At 44.6% G+C, this 16,168-nt stretch overlaps 1 long non-coding RNA gene across 1 annotated transcript; it reads left to right on the top strand.

Annotated features, from left to right (window-relative positions):
* Nucleotides 1–3,971: 3,971 nt before the first annotated feature.
* Nucleotides 3,972–9,434, top strand: LOC138750543 (uncharacterized). Its single transcript, XR_011349387.1, has 3 exons — nt 3,972–4,198; nt 4,328–4,421; nt 9,055–9,434. It is a non-coding gene; the product is annotated as an uncharacterized lncRNA (long non-coding RNA).
* Nucleotides 9,435–16,168: the final 6,734 nt, after the last annotated feature.

Raw genomic sequence — 16,168 nt, 5'->3', positions numbered from 1 at the left:
CAAGTGCACTTTAAACAGGGAGGTGGCAATTCAAGCATGTCCACATGGATTTCATCCTCTCTATTCTATCCTTATGGAACTATTCCTTGATACAGGGACCCATTCTGAAGACTCTACTTTGAAGAACTTCCAGTGCTGTAAGGTCCTGCTTTAATGCTTGATGTCTGTATTGGTTAAGTCCAGAATTGTTAATGATTCATAAATCACTTTCTCATCATGTCCCACTTCTTTCAATAGCTTGTGCACATATACCACCAGATCCTTTTATATTTGAATCCCTTTTAGAACATGATTGTTTATTCTATATTGTCTTATTCTTCCTACCAAAATACATGAAGAGAAATAGAAAGAGTCAAGTCAAGTCAACTTTATTTATCGTTCATATAATGCTTGCATGGTAGGACGAGATAGCATTTGTCCAGGATCATGGAGCATATTTATGTTAGGAAAGCAGTTAACGCATTAAAATATTAAGGTATTAGGACATATGCACTGAATGTCCACAGTACACTATGCACATCTGTACTGAGAGTTCAGGAGCCTGATGACTTGGGAGAAAAGATTGTTTCCCACTCTGGAGGTAAGGGTCTGAGTGCTTCACGACCTCCTGCCATATGGGAGAAGGGAAAACAGTTTACATGTGGGATATCTTTCACAATATTTATTGTTTTCTGCCTGCTTCAAGTGTAGTCAATGCCCTCCATGCTAGGTGTGATGTAATATTTGTAGATGTATTTGGGAGATAAATTGGTAAAATTAGAGAAGGTTAAATACATACACACACTTTAAAACAGATCTTATTTGAAATACTGAAGAATTCATTTTCAGTGACTTTTGCAGAAACTATGGAGAACGCTATGCACATTTCACAAGTAGGTGCTAATTGAAATGATGTCATGAAATGAATGGACTGGAGACAGGTCATCTGTGTTGAACATTTTTACAAGACTTCTGACCTTTTCTTCAAAGTGCTCACTCAAAGGTCATTGAGAAGTTTGTTTACCTAAAGACAATAGATTGACCAAGAAGACTAAGTCCTATTGTTTGCTGGAGAAGGAGGGAATTTTGCAAGTGAGAGAGAGAAGGACATGTGGCTTGCAGTTGGAATCTGAGATGGAGAGAATCACAGTTGAAACAAGCAGGAGAAGTTTGTTGGAACTGAAACAGAAAACTCCAGAGTGGTGGATGGCTGGAAGTGCTATCTGTCTAATGTTTCTCTTGGAATAAGCGGAACAGAAATGAACTCTGTGGTAGCCTGAAAGAAAGAGGCTATCATCTGGAGAACCCTGATGGGGCAAGTTTCATCAGCAAGACATTGAGGTGACTAATGGTGGTACCTCAGTTGTGGAAATCCTAGAACAACAAATCTCTCTGCAAACCTACAAAAAACCTCCTGAGGGGCAAACATTTACCTCTCGAGCACCAAAGCCTGGTGAACTTTATACATGTTAAATTCTGTGCAGAGTATAAGAATTTCTTGCAACCAGAGAACTTGGAAGAATGAGAAGTGATATTGAACTGTGAACTAAAGAACTTTTCTTAAATTTACACACACATTACATATAGGTGCGCTTAGAATTAGAAGGGAGTTAAGGTGGGTTAGTTAAGTTAATAGAGATAAGTTAAAATTTGATTCTGTTTTCATGTTTAAAGATAATGAAAAACAACGGTTGTTTGAGTAATCATTTGTCATGGTGAATATCTATTGCTGCTGGGTTTTGGGGTCCTTTGGGCTCAAAACATAGGAAGAAATTCCCCAATGGTCTTTTCCACTGACTTCACTATCCTCTGCAGGGTCTTGTGGTCCGAGATGGTACAGCTCCTAAACCAGGCAGTGATACAGTTGCATAGGATGGTGGGAGATGGCCTTTCCTCAGCCTTCACAGGAAGTAGAGGCACTGCTGGGCTTACTTGGCTATAGAGCTGGTGTTAAGGGACCAAGTGAGATTTTCCACCAGGTGCACTCCGAGGAACTTGATACTCTTGACGATCTCAATGGTAGAGCCATCAATGGTCAGGGAAGCATGACCTCCCTCGGCCATCCTGAAGTTGACAGCTATCTCTTTTGGTTTTTTCTTACATTCAGATACAGGTTGTTGCTCTGCACCAGTTCGTTAGTGACTGCATTTTGTCTCTGTACGCTGCCTCCTCATTCTTACTGATAAGGCCCACCACTGTCATGTCATCAGCGAACTTGATGATGTTGTTTGAGCTGTGTTTGGCTACAGAGTAAACAGCAGTGGTCTAAGCATGCAGCCCTGGGGGGACCCTGTTCACAGTGTTATAGTCTTGGAGATGCTGTTTCAGATCCGGACTGCTTGAGATCTCCCCATTAGTAAGTCGAGAATCCAATTGCAGAGGGAGGTGTTTAGTCTCAGCAGGCACAATTTCCTTATCAGGTACTGAGGTATAATCGTGTTGAATGCTAAATTGGTCAATAAACAGAATTCAAATATACGAGTCTTTATTTTCCATGTGAGTGAGGGCTAAATGAAAGGCAGTGGCAAGAGCATCATTCATGGAGCTGTTGGATCTACATTTGAATTGCAGGGGGTCCAGTGAGGGAGGCAACAGGTTCTTGATGTGCCCCATGACAAGCTTCTCGAACTACATGATGATGGACATGAGTACGACAGGGTGGTAATCATTGAGACAGGACACAGATGTCTTCTTTGGCACAGGGACAATGTCGGTAGCTTTGAATCACAAAGGGACCACAGCACTACTCAGGGAGATATTAAAAATGTCAGTGAGAACATCTGCTAGCTGAGCCACACAATCCCTGAGCACTCTGCCAGGAATGGTATCCGGTCCAGCAGCTTTCCTTTGACTTTGCCTGGTTCTCTCTTACATCAGCCACTATAAGACACATCACCTTATCATTTGGAGGAGGGGTGGTCTTTCCGCTGCCACATAGTTTTTCACTCAAACCATGCATAGAAATTGTTCAGTTCATCTGGGAGGGAGGCATCACCAGCACAAGAAGATGGAGTAGTCTTGTGATTAATGATATCTTGGATCCCTTCCACATGCGTCGAGTGTCCTTACTGTCCAGGAAGTGACTGTGAATGCGATGGGCCAACATACACTTAGCCTCCCTGATGGCCTTAGACGGCTTGGCTCTTGCCATTGCTAGGGCTGCTTTTTTGCCCGCTCTGAAGGCCATGTCTTGGTTCCTGAGTGTGGTGGGACATGGCATTGTGGGCATGATCCCCACTGAGCTGGGCAGCCTGGCCCAACTACTGAACTGATAGCCCCTCCCCCTAAGACCCCTAATAAAGGCCAAGAGGCCTAGTCTCCTCCCTCAATACCTACCCTTGGACTTAAACCAGCAGCATGCTGAGGCATGCTTGGATCTTTAGAACAATAAAGCCTTTGGCCCTTCGTGTCTGTGAGTCGTCATTGATTGCGCTACACTGAGCAGCACACATATCTCCAAAGTCATCCATGGCTTTTGGTTAGAGTGAGTAGTGGTGAACTTGGGCACAGTGACGTCGTCAGTACGCTTACTAATGTAGCATGTCACTAATTGGGTGGAACACGCTCGTGGGCTGAAATGTCCCGTTACCTGCATGTCTAAATTAAAAATTAAAATTAAATTAAATTAGAACTGATCACATGTCTCCTTTCCTCTGTCTCTCTTTCCCTATTCCCTATTCTCAGCGTTTTTTGCCTGGCCTCCTGTCCATGTCCACCTATGGCCTGTGATCCTCTCCTTGCCTTTTCCTCCCTCCTCCCGTGCCTTCTTATTCACGCTGCTGCCTGCTTTTTGCTCATGCCTTGACAAAAGGCTCAGGCCTGAAACATTGGTTATATATCTTTGGCTCCTATGGTCGCTGCAGAACCTGTTGAGTTCCCCCAGCATTTTGATGTATTAACTGTAAACAAGGTTACATAGTTGATGACTGAATTGGAACAGTTAAGTGTGAGATCATAGACAAAAGAATGTTGCAATATGTATGTCAGGGAGACAGGTCAGGCTGGGCAAGTCTTCTAGTCTGTGAAGAAGGAAAATGGATGAAAAAAAATCAGTTGAGCCAAGATCACAGGACTGATACAGACATAAATCAGGTCACATTGTAGAATTCAGTATCAAGTTCAGAAGGCTACAATAAGCTCAGATGGAATCTGAGATTAAGTTTTCAAGCTTGAGTTGGTCCTCATTATTACAGTACGAGAGTCTGAAGACGAATAATAGGTCAGCGGGAATGGAATAAAGCATTAAAATGGCAGGGAATGGGAAACTCAAGGTTGTTCCTGTGTACTGAACACCTGCAGCTTAACAAAGGCTAAAATGCTTGTTCAATTTCTCTTCTCACAAATGTAGTTGAAACCACTGATGAAGATTTTTTTGGCTAGATTAGCCATCGACTGGATGGATGATTGAATATGGCAACAAATGCTATGCTGAAAAGTATGAGGTAAATTCTGTTCTGTGCATCCTATATTCATACTCCTATGAATCATCTTGAAATTTTTATTGGAAGGTAGATAATTCAAATGATTAGTCATCCACAATGAATAATTTTTTAGTAGTAAGATAGTATATTTTGCAATAAGCTCATTAACATAAGACATTGAGCACTAGGCACTGGGGTGTTCTTTAAAGATAGGCAGTTCTTATAACCATATAACCATTTACGGAGCGGAAACAGGCCATGTTGGCCTTTTGAGTCCACACCAGTTCACTAGAACAGCTCCACTAGCTCAAACTTCCCGCTCTATCTTGCATATGAGAGCAGAGCAGTGCTTAAGAGAGCAAATCAAACTCTATTATCACTAAATATTTCCAAGATATTGTCCATTATACCTCAAATATTTGTAATATGTTCTTAAAATTCATTTTTACAAAAGTTCTTGCTGCAAGCACCATGGAAATGCTCACATGGTTATAAATAGTTGCTGGCCCTCAATTGTTCCAATAGTGCTTTGGAAGTCCTGGTTTGAAGACTTCTCTTGAATGCCCTGACATTTCCTGCACAGTTTGTTCATCATGTTGTAATGGTGTGACCTTGAATGTGAACATAAAATTGCTGGAGGAATAGCATCCATGATTATAAATGGTCACTCATTGTTTCGGCTCTCTATCAAGACGAAAGGGAAGCGAGTGATATTATGTTTATCGAGGGGGAAGGAAGCTGGGAGAGGGGTCTAGAAGTGAAAAGGTAGAGGACAAAAGTTGTGAGAGGTGGAGCGACAGAGGAAGGATGGGTAGAAGTAAGTGCAGGAGTGAGTAAAGAAGAGATAGAAACTGTGGAACCAGATGTGGGTGGAGGTTGCATAAAATTACTAATAAAATAGTGCTGTGTCATTAGGTTAAAGACTGATAAGAGAAATATCAAGTTTATGTTTGGCCTCACTCTGACAATAAATGAGGCCAAGACTACCTACCTTTAAGGGGCATCCCAGTGCCTAGTGCTCAGTGTGTCATGAGCACGTTACAAAATATACTATCTTACGTACTCCAATATTCACTAAAAAAAATTATTCACCACGGGCAGCACAGTTAGTGCAACCCTGTTACACTACCAAGTTTGAACCCAGGTTTGAATCTGGTACTACCTGTAAGGAGTTTGTACATTCTCCCCATGGCTGTGTGGGTTTCTTCCAGGTGCTCCTGTTTCCTCCCACTGTTCAAAATGTACCGGGGTTATAGTCAATTGGGTGTAATTGGGCAGCATGGGGTCATTGTAATGCTCATCGAAAGAACCAAAGACTGGTTGATCCAAACCAAGGCTTTTATTAACTAAAAGACTGGAGCATATCACAAGTAGGTCAACCAGTCCAGAATGACCTGGTCTGGCTAGGAGCAATCCTTTAAGACCTGCCAGTAGGTGTGGCTACACTCTCAGCCAATCACAGTCATCCTACACTACCATTATATACATACACATTGGTGATAGAATCTGTACTATCACACATATAAATGTTCTCCTTTTACAAGCAATGTGGCTTTGGCTCTAAAGAGTCATCACCCACGTTTCCTCCGTTTCTTGGAGTTCCACTTTTACCCCTCCCCCACTTTTTTTAAACAGAACAAGGATAGGGTTCCACTTGTATTCACCTTTCATCCCACCAGCTTCCACATTTAACACATTATTCTCAGATCAGATACTATTGTCATGTAATAAAACAGAAATGCAATATTACATTACATGCATTTGGTGCTCTTGATGTAGCCTCTTCCACATCGGTGAGTTCAAATGCAGAATTATGGACCTTCTCACAGAACATCTGCACTCTGTCTGCAATGGCCATCCTGAGCTTTCAGTTTCATGCCACATTAAACCCCCCACCCCCCCCCACTTCCCATTTCCACATTTGTTTCCTCCTCTAACAAAGTGAGCCCCAATGTAGAGGAACAACATCTCATATTCTGCCTGAGGTGTCTGCAGTCTAATAGTTCGAACATAGATAATAAACCATCAATAACTCCAAAAGACTGGAAGTTATGTAAAACTGATAGGCGTTTATTCACAATAGAAAGGAGTCACATCCCTGCTGGTCGACTGTCCTGAACTGGGGAGGGGGCTGTGGAAGTCACCTTTATTCAGACATCTGTGGGAGGAGCCACAGGTACAGTCAGCCAATGGGCATGCCTAGACAGTTAAAAATACAAGCAGTGGTTTACCACAATAGAATTTTCTAATATCTCCTTTTCTACCACTTCTGCCTTCCCTTTCCCCCCTCCTTTTTGTCTCCACACAACCCCTAACCCATTCTCACCTTCCCTTTGATTCCATCTCCCTCTCCCCATTGTATTCTTTTGCTCTCCCTTCCGCCCAAACTTCAGTTCCAACTTGTCTCTATACCACCATTGTTACCTCCTCTTGTCAGACTCCAGTAATAGCAGCCTTTGTCTTCTAATAACATTGCGATTAGTACAACACCATTACGGCACTACCTACACGGAGTTTGTATGTTCTCCATGTGACCTGCGAGGGTTTTCCCTGAGTGCTCCGTTTTCCACCCAGCCTCCAAAAACATATGGGATTCGTAGGGTAATTGGGCAGCTTGTGTTTCAATGGCCAGAATCGGTTTCTATGTTGTAAATAAATTTAAATGTATCACCCATTCTACCATGTATGACTCATCTTCCTCCACGACACCTTTGTTTTGTTTGACTCTCTGTCTCTTTGTCTGGCATCTCCCAAATTATTGCTGCTCCAACATGCTTCACCTCTTATTGGTTCACCTATCCCTACATGGGCCTCTGTATAACCACTCCCACCCTGCTCTCTTTAAACTAGCTTCTCTCCTCCACATCCCCAGTTTCAGTAAAGGGTTTTGGCTTGAAATGTGGAGATTTTTTTCTCCCACTATTGCTGCTTTGTGTTTAAGATTTTTAGAGGTATTATGTTTCAATTATATAGTGCACTGATAGGCTACATCTGGACTACTTTGCACAATATTCATGTACATATGGACAGTACAATGTATATTGTTTAATGCTTTGGAAGCAGTCCAGAAAAAATAAATTACTAGACTAATACTGTGAATGGATATGTTACCTTTTGAGGAAAAGTTGGACGTGCTATGCTTGTATTCACAAGTGTACAGAAGAGATATTGATAGGAAGGATGTGTAGAGGGTGTTTCTTCTTGAGGGAGATTCTTGAACTAGGAATCCCTTTTTAAAAATAAAGGGTTAGCCAAAAGACAAAGATGAGGTGATTTTTTTTTAAACTCAGAGGTTCCTTTGTTATTGGAAAATTCTTCTTGAAGTGACAGCGGATGAAAGTATTTTGAGCCTGTTCCGCCATTCAGAATATTTTGAAGTGGATAAATAAGAGAAAAGGCTACTGCAATTAGATGGTGTTAAGTCGCAGACCAGTGGCAATGGAAATTGACCAAGGCAGTGTTATTATTTTTCTTTTAAAACATATTAATTAATAACTACTAATAATATAACAAATCAGTCAAATCAAACCCTACTATGTGCAACTGTGTGTGTGTGTGTGTGTGTGTGTGTGTGTGTGTGTGTGAGATTCCAAAACCATTACAGCTTAAGCACAATTCCAGAAAGTCATTCCAAAGTTCAGTCTTAGTGATTCCTTGTCAAAACGCAAGCTTTTAAGCTAATGCACAGAAGTAATCACGAAGGAGGTGGGGGAGACTGCCGAAAACTCATGATACCTCATCGAGTTGCTGCCAGAGAAATATCCTTTTGTATGAACAGTTGTCACAACTCCTCTTTTCTTTGCATCAGAGAAAAGTGTGACTTCCACGATGCTTCCATAACCCAAATACAGGTCAATCAAAGTGACCTTTCCTTTAGTCATGGTGGGGTTTAATAACTCCCCAGCCAAATTGTCCATTATTACACAGAGTCATTCCTGATCAGTGTTTGACAGATGACCGCGCTCTTCCTTCAGTGTTCCACCCACATGACTCTCTCACCACCTGTGTCTCTGGAAAAAAGCAACACACTGTCCTTTCTTCTCTCCAAAGTAGCAAATTAGGACACAGCCTGTCCTATCTGTTGCTACCCAAAACTGTGAATGGTTGTAGCCTGTACTAGCCCTTAAAGTGATATACACACTAAATGAAAAGGGAGTTCATAATAATGGGAATGCAGAATCCAGACTACTGTCCAAAAAAACCATGAACTTTTTGAATGGTGAGCAGGATACTCTTGTTCTATTGCACAAAATCTTTCCAGATCTTGACATGATAGGTGCTGGGTGTCATGATAATGAATATGCATGAGATGTATGCAGATAGAGGTTGAGCTATTAACCTGACCGGAGGTCAGAGTGCATGCGGGCAATGTATGCAGGCGCGGAATGGTGGAATAATGGAAGCAGAGAAATAAATACACTCCGATGTTCAACGGGTAAATCATGTGTTGATGGTGCTATCAATTTCACATTTCGGGCCACAAATGTGACACTGGGTAAATGTTTCCCTGGCAAGGTTGCCTTGAACTAGGGAATCACATCTCAATATAGTAGTCCATCTTTTGTGGACAAAAATGAGAAGGTATTTTAAATAACAGAGCAGACACAGGAAGCTATGTGACCTATTCGTGCTTCTATATTTTATATTCACATAGAGCAGAGGTGTAAGTTCATGAGTGGAATTCCAAACTGGACTTCACAAAAATGTTTTCAGCTATAGTGTGGAAGTTTTGGAATTCACTGCCTGCAATGGTCATGGAGAAGTAAACCTTCATAAATATGATGATACAACCACTACACTGGCCGCACTCCTGCTGGCCTACTGCAGGGGATGGCCACTGTACCTGCGGTTGGGCAGACTGGGAGGCTGGCCCCACCTGCCTGCTATCAATCACCGGCCCGCATAAAGACTCAAGCTGCCCCCCACCCCCCAACCTCTGTGGGAATCAGTCAGGCACGTGGAGCCAGGAAGGTACAGAGACCTTGTGTGTATGTACAAGTTTAAGCTGATTAAAATCTGTTGTTCAGTCGCAAACTTTGTGTTTGAATTCTTCGCACAGTAGTGCTCACAAAAACATTTATAAAAAATCTGGATAAGAGTTTGAATAGCCATAACCTACATGCTGCAGGTTGGGTGCCAGAACATAGGTCTAGCTTAAATAACTAATTTTTTTTAAAAGCATGAGTAGACACAAAGAAATGTACTCCTTTTGTGCTGTCATTTTCTACAGTACTCTGACATTCTACCATCTCCAGAACTCCAGATATTTTTGTAATCTGTTCTTTTCATTCATTATATAATTGTCCACCACCATTTATAAAATAATGTGAAGAATGCTGAGATTTAATCTAATCTGAAGGTTATATTTTTACTTGTTTGCTGATCACTAGAAGAGAAACATTAAGAAATTCTCTCAGTCACAGAACAGTATACAATTTTTTAAAGTTTGATATCCATTAAACTGTGCCATTTGACACAAAATTTTTAAAGATGCTTTATTAAATGGAACCAACATCCTTTACAATCTTTCCACCTATTTTGTCATTGACGTTTCATACTATTTCAAATATACAGAACCCATTTGGTCCAACAAGCGAGTCAAAGAGAGTTCAAATTCCTTTTAATTATACATTAGACTGAAAATCAATTAACTGAGACCAGAAAACAAAATTGTTTAATGTAATAATCCAGATTCATCTCTGTTTAATATTTTAACAATAAATACATGTAAATATTTCAAGCCTCCATAGTAATAAATATTAAATGTTAATATTGCACCCGGATTTATATTTAATATAAAAAAGGTGAAGCTAGCATAGCACAAATTATTGATTTAATGAGAATTAGCATTGAAATATCCTCATTTTGCTCAGCTAAATAAATTTAAATCAACATGCATCAGCACTCCTTGCAGATTGTGCTGTATTTTAAATCAAAAATATCTGTATATGATATCTTTAAAAAGTGTACATTTTAATATAAAACATTAAAACTCAACTTACAAATTTCATATTTTAAACTGTAATGTTGTGATAGTACAGATCTATCACCAATGTACATAGTGTATATAGTTACTGTATCTAGACTGTGCTTACAGCGATTGGCTGAGAGCTAAGCCACACCTATTGTTTGGGCCTTAAAGGGTTGTGTCCCTAGCCAGGTCGGATCATTCCGGACTGGTCGGCCACCTGTGAAGAGCTCCGGTCTTTTGCTAATAAAAGCCTTGGTTTGGATCAACAAGTCTTTGGTTCTTTCGACGAGCTCTACAATTTTATTAGCAAAAGGAATTTTTTTTGAAAGGGATGGAGCGTTTAACTCGGCCAGAAAAACTTGATATCGACCCACAGTCAGCTACAGCCTTCAAAGCCTTTAACTTCTGGCTGCTGAACTTTGAAAACTTCCTGAGATTCATTCAGGTGGAGGAGGATAACCAGCGTCTAACAGCATTGCTGTCTATGGTGTCCTTGAGAGTCTACGAGAACATCCAGGATGAGACCACTTACACCGCAGCCATAAAGGTACTGAAAGGACTGTATGATCAACCGGTGAACAGAGTTCATGCCCGGCTCATGCTTGCGTCGAGGAAACAACAGCCCGGTGAGTCCAGCAGGGCATATTTACAAGTACTAAAGGCATTGGGCAAGGACTGTAACTGTGTGGACAAAACTGCTGCCGAGATCACTAGCGACCTCGTCCGGGATGCCTATGTGGCTGGGCTCCGATCGAACGAAGTGAGGCTGCGTTTGCTCGAACAAGGGGTAGAAAAACTAGAGGACGTGGTCCGGATTGCAATCACAATGGAGGATGCAGCCTTAAAGTCCACCGAGCTCTCTAGGGACTGGACCCCTCGTTCTGATGTGAGTAAAGTGCCCTTCTACCCTACCCCTGACAGCCTGTCGGCTGCTGCTACCCTGCCCCGTGCGAACCCGAAATGTTATTTCTGCGGGAGGGACAAGCACAGCAGATCCCAGTGCCCAGCAAGAAAAGCCAGGTGCCAGAAGTGCCTTAAAAAGGGCCACTTTGCTGCAGTCTGTAGGTCTAAAATGGCCGCCAGCAAACACAGTGCCTCGTGTGAAGCCCAACCGCCACTATCCCATTCAAACTCTTCTTCCCCAGAGCTCTCGTCCAATGAGAGCGAGGGCTCCCCTGCACGGCAACGCCTGACGTCACGGAGACGCCGAACCCGGAAGGGGCAACCCACCGTCGCAACCATGGTGATGGCCTGCCTCTCGCCCCCGTGCGGAACACTTGACACTACCGCTGCTGCTGCCGCCGCCACAATCACCCCCGGGGCCGACGCTACCGCCGCTGCTGCCACCGCCACGGACACCCCCGGGGCCGACGCTACCGCCGCTGCTGCCGCCGCCACGGACACCCCCGGGGCCGACGCTACCGCCGCTGCTGCCGCCGCCACAGCCACCCCCGGGGCCGACGCTACCGCCGCTGCTGCTGCCTCCACAGACACCCCCGGGGCCGACGCTACCGCCGCCGCAGCCACCCCCGTGGCCAACCAGGTGCTCACCCTAGCGTCCATCGCTGACGACCGCCAGGGCCCGACCACCGATCACGAGCAACTACAAACCCCACTACTTACCATTCACCCGCCACAACAGCACTTCCGGGAGGTTCTCCAACCTGCTCCTCGAGCGTTGACTACGTCATCCCGTTGCGTGACGTCATCCCGTTGCGTGACGTCATCCCGTCGCGTGACGTCATCGCGCAAAACTCGCCTGTCAACTGCTTCAATAACATTAAACCAGCAATGCTCTCATCCCCTCACCAGAGCAATGGAACTGATTAAAGTGCATGGACACTACACCAATTGCTTATTTGACTCTGGGTCAACTGACAGTTTTATCCAGCCAGATCTGGCCCTCCGTTGGGGACTTGACATTATCCCCACTACCCAGAGGATCTCATTAGCGACGAGGTCGCACTCGACTGGGATAAAGGGGTATTGCATCGCCACGCTGGAAGTACAGGGCGTGACGGTCACCCACTTTAAATTATTCGTCCTTCCCCAATTGTGCGCCCCAGTGTTGCTGGGATTAGACTTCCAGTGTCAGTTCCAAACGGTGTCCCTACACTTTGGGGGACCCCACGCCCCCCTCTCGGTCTGCCATCGCCATCGCCCCACTCCCGAAGCACCCGAGCAACCCGCCCCCGTGCCCCGGGGCCAATCCTGCGGCCTTTCCACACTCCGGATTGCCCCGCCAGCACTCTTCGCAAACCTCACCCCTGGCTGGAAGCCTGTGGCCACCAAAAGTCGGCAATATAGTTACGAAAACAGGCAATTCATTAGGAGTGAGGTGCGTAGATTGCTGGATGAGGGCATCATCGAACCCAGTTCAAGCCCCTGGAGAGCCCAGGTGGTGGTTGTCAAGAATGGGGAAAAACTACGGATGGTGGTCGACTACAGCCAGACCATTAACCGCTTCACACTCCTGGATGCGTACCCCCTGCCACGCATCACGGATGTGGTGAACCAGATCGCCCAGTACCGCATTTTCTCCACTATTGACCTACGTTCGGCCTACCACCAGCTCCCGATCCGCTGCGAGGACCTACCATTCACGGCCTTTGAAGCGAATGGGCGGCTATATCAATTTCTCAGGGTACCATTCGGGGTCACAAATGGTGTCGCGGTCTTCCAGCGGGAAATGGACAGGATGGTGGACCAGAACGGGCTAACCGCTACCTTCCCGTATCTGGACAATATCACCATCTGCGGCCACGACATGCAGGACCATGACGCCAACCTAGACAAATTTCTTCAAACTGCCCGTCAGCTAAACCTGACTTACAATTTGGACAAGTGTGTTTTCCGGACCACACGACTCGCTATTCTAGGTTGTGTGGTGGAAAACGGGATAGTCATGCCAGATCCTGACCGCATGCGTCCCTTAATGGACTTACCCCCCCCACATACCCAGAAAGCTCTCAAACGCTGCCTGGGCCTTTTCTCTTATTACGCACAATGGGTTCCAAACTACGCCGACAAGGCACGTCCTCTTATCAAGACCACCTCTTTTCCCCTCTCGACCGAAGCCACAGCGGCTTTCGATCGAATCAAATCTGACATCGCTGCTGCGACGCTGCACGCGATCGATGAGTCTGTCCCGTTTCAAGTCGAGAGCGATGCATCCGACTTCGCCCTGGCAGCCACCTTGAACCAGGCCGGTCGGCCTGTAGCCTTCTTCTCCAGAACCCTCCAGGGTCCGGAGAGTAGACACTCCTCGATCGAGAAGGAGGCCCAGGCCATAGTTGAAGCGGTACGTCGTTGGAGACATTACCTCGCTGGGAGGCGCTTTACACTGTTGACTGATCAACGCGCGGTCTCCTTCATGTTCAGCAACACCCAGCGTGGTAAGATAAAAAACGACAAAATCGCCAGATGGAGAATCGAACTCTCCACCTTTAACTATGACATCCTGTACCGGCCTGGTAAGCTCAACGACCCGCCTGACGCGCTCTCCAGGGGGACGTGCGCCAGCATACAGATGGACAGACTACGGAAACTCCATGAGGCGCTCTGTCATCCAGGGGTCACTAGGTTTGCTCACTTTGTCAAGGCGCGCAACTTACCCTACACAATTGAGGAGATCCGCTCCATGACCCGAGCCTGTTCGGTGTGCGCCGAATGCAAGCCCCACTTCTTCCGTCCGGATAACTTCCACGTCATCAAAGCCACCCGCCCCTTCGAGCGTCTTAGCGTAGACTTTAAGGGACCCCTACCGTCGACCAACCGTAATACCTACATCCTTACGGCCATCGACGAATACTCCCGCTTCCCATTCGCTGTGGCCTGCCCAGACACCACTGCCACCTCAGTGATACAGGCCCTTCACAGTATTTTCACCATCTTCGGGTACCCCAATTCCATCCACAGTGATAGGGGGTCCTCATTCATGAGTTCAGAGCTGCAACAGTACCTTCTGGAGTGTGGCATTGCTTCAAGCAGGACCACGAGCTATAACCCACGCGGTAATGGCCAGGTCGAGAGGGAGAATGCCACCATATGGAGAGCGGTTACACTGGCTCTCCGGTCTAAAGGTCTCCCCACCTCTCACTGGCAGGAGGTTCTCACTAGTGCCTTACACTCCATCCGCTCCCTCCTATGTACTGCAACAAATGCCACCCCCCACGAAAGGATGTTCCTTTTCCCGAGGAAATCCGAATCGGGAACCACTGTACCGGCATGGCTCACCGTCCCTGGCCCCGTCCTTTTGCGACGCCACGTCCGGCACTCAAAGAATGACCCCTTGGTCGACCGAGTGACTCTACTCCACGCGAACCCACATTACGCATACGTGGAGTTCCCAGACGGGCGGGAGGACACTGTTTCGGTGCGGGACCTAGCTCAGGACGCGGTAGACCCAGCAAACCCCCCAACTCCTTATGCTCCAGGCCCCGTGCCGCAACAGAAGGACCAACAGCACCCCAATGACTCGGGCCACCCTGCCGACAAAACGACTGGGGAATTGAGCGACGGAGCAGTCGCACCCGATGAGCCCGCTGGTGACACCACTCCAGCGACCCCAATCCCGGCACCACGGCGGTCACGCCGGATGGTCAGACCCCCTGACCGCTACAGTCCTTGACCTACCCCTTCCTTTTCATTCTCTCCCTCGTTTTTGTTTTTTTTTTTTCCCGGGTCAATTCTCCAAGAAGGGGTGAATGTGATAGTACAGATCTATCACCAATGTACATAGTGTATATAGTTACTGTATCTAGACTGTGCTTACAGCGATTGGCTGAGAGCTAAGCCACACCTATTGTTTGGGCCTTAAAGGGTTGTGTCCCTAGCCAGGTCGGATCATTCCGGACTGGTCGGCCACCTGTGAAGAGCTCCGGTCTTTTGCTAATAAAAGCCTTGGTTTGGATCAACAAGTCTTTGGTTCTTTCGACGAGCTCTACAAATGTGTAAATTGCACATTTTAAAATTAATATATCCTGTGGAATATCATTTATAGGATACATTACCAGGCACTGAATTGTATAATACAAAATGTTCTAGAAATCGATTTCATGCAGCTCTTCAAAATAAATTACAAAATTGAGGGAACCAATGATCATTTCCTTCAAAGAAATTTAACCAATTCTTTAATTAAAATGAATACTTATTACAATTTAACAAAAATTTTACTTAAAAACTTTTAAATATATAAATTTCATAATAAATATTTTTAAAATTATTACAATCTTAAAAACAATAGCTATTTAAAACTTTGAAATATGTAGTTTCTTTGGCTCAATTTGCTTGAATAATAATCTGTTGAATCACACTCAGGAGACTCAAATGTGCTCTACCAGTAGTGAAATAGCCAGCAACAATTACTCTTTAGGTTGTATCAGAGAGAGAGAGCTGTAAAACTAGTGTTGCTTCCTCCTCTCTGTGGTAATTTAATAGCAAATATCAAAACAGTACTTCCAAGCAATTTATAGCAGTAAAATTGCAAAGTACAGTATTGGAATGAAATGCTGATTCCATGAAAATATATTTTTATATATAATATTGGTAAATTATTGATGCACACATCATTAATACAAGAAACTGCAGTAACTGAGATTTTTGCATGTATCACTTCACATGGATATCCTAAAGTTTCTGTCAGCAATCTATTGCTCTCCAATAGTCGTCTCTAAAATAACTGAAACTATTTGAATTGTTCATTTCAGTTTTTTTTTTAAATAAGCAATTTTAAAAAATTTGTAAACTTTATATGCATTATCTGAGCTGCAGATAAGGTTTTTCTGGCAATATGAAG

This window comes from Narcine bancroftii, chromosome 1 (assembly GCF_036971445.1).
Source record: "Narcine bancroftii isolate sNarBan1 chromosome 1, sNarBan1.hap1, whole genome shotgun sequence".
NCBI classification, from domain to species: domain Eukaryota; kingdom Metazoa; phylum Chordata; class Chondrichthyes; order Torpediniformes; family Narcinidae; genus Narcine; species Narcine bancroftii.
The sequence above is the reverse complement of the archived record's forward strand: the minus strand, read 5'-3'. Positions and strand labels throughout refer to the sequence as shown.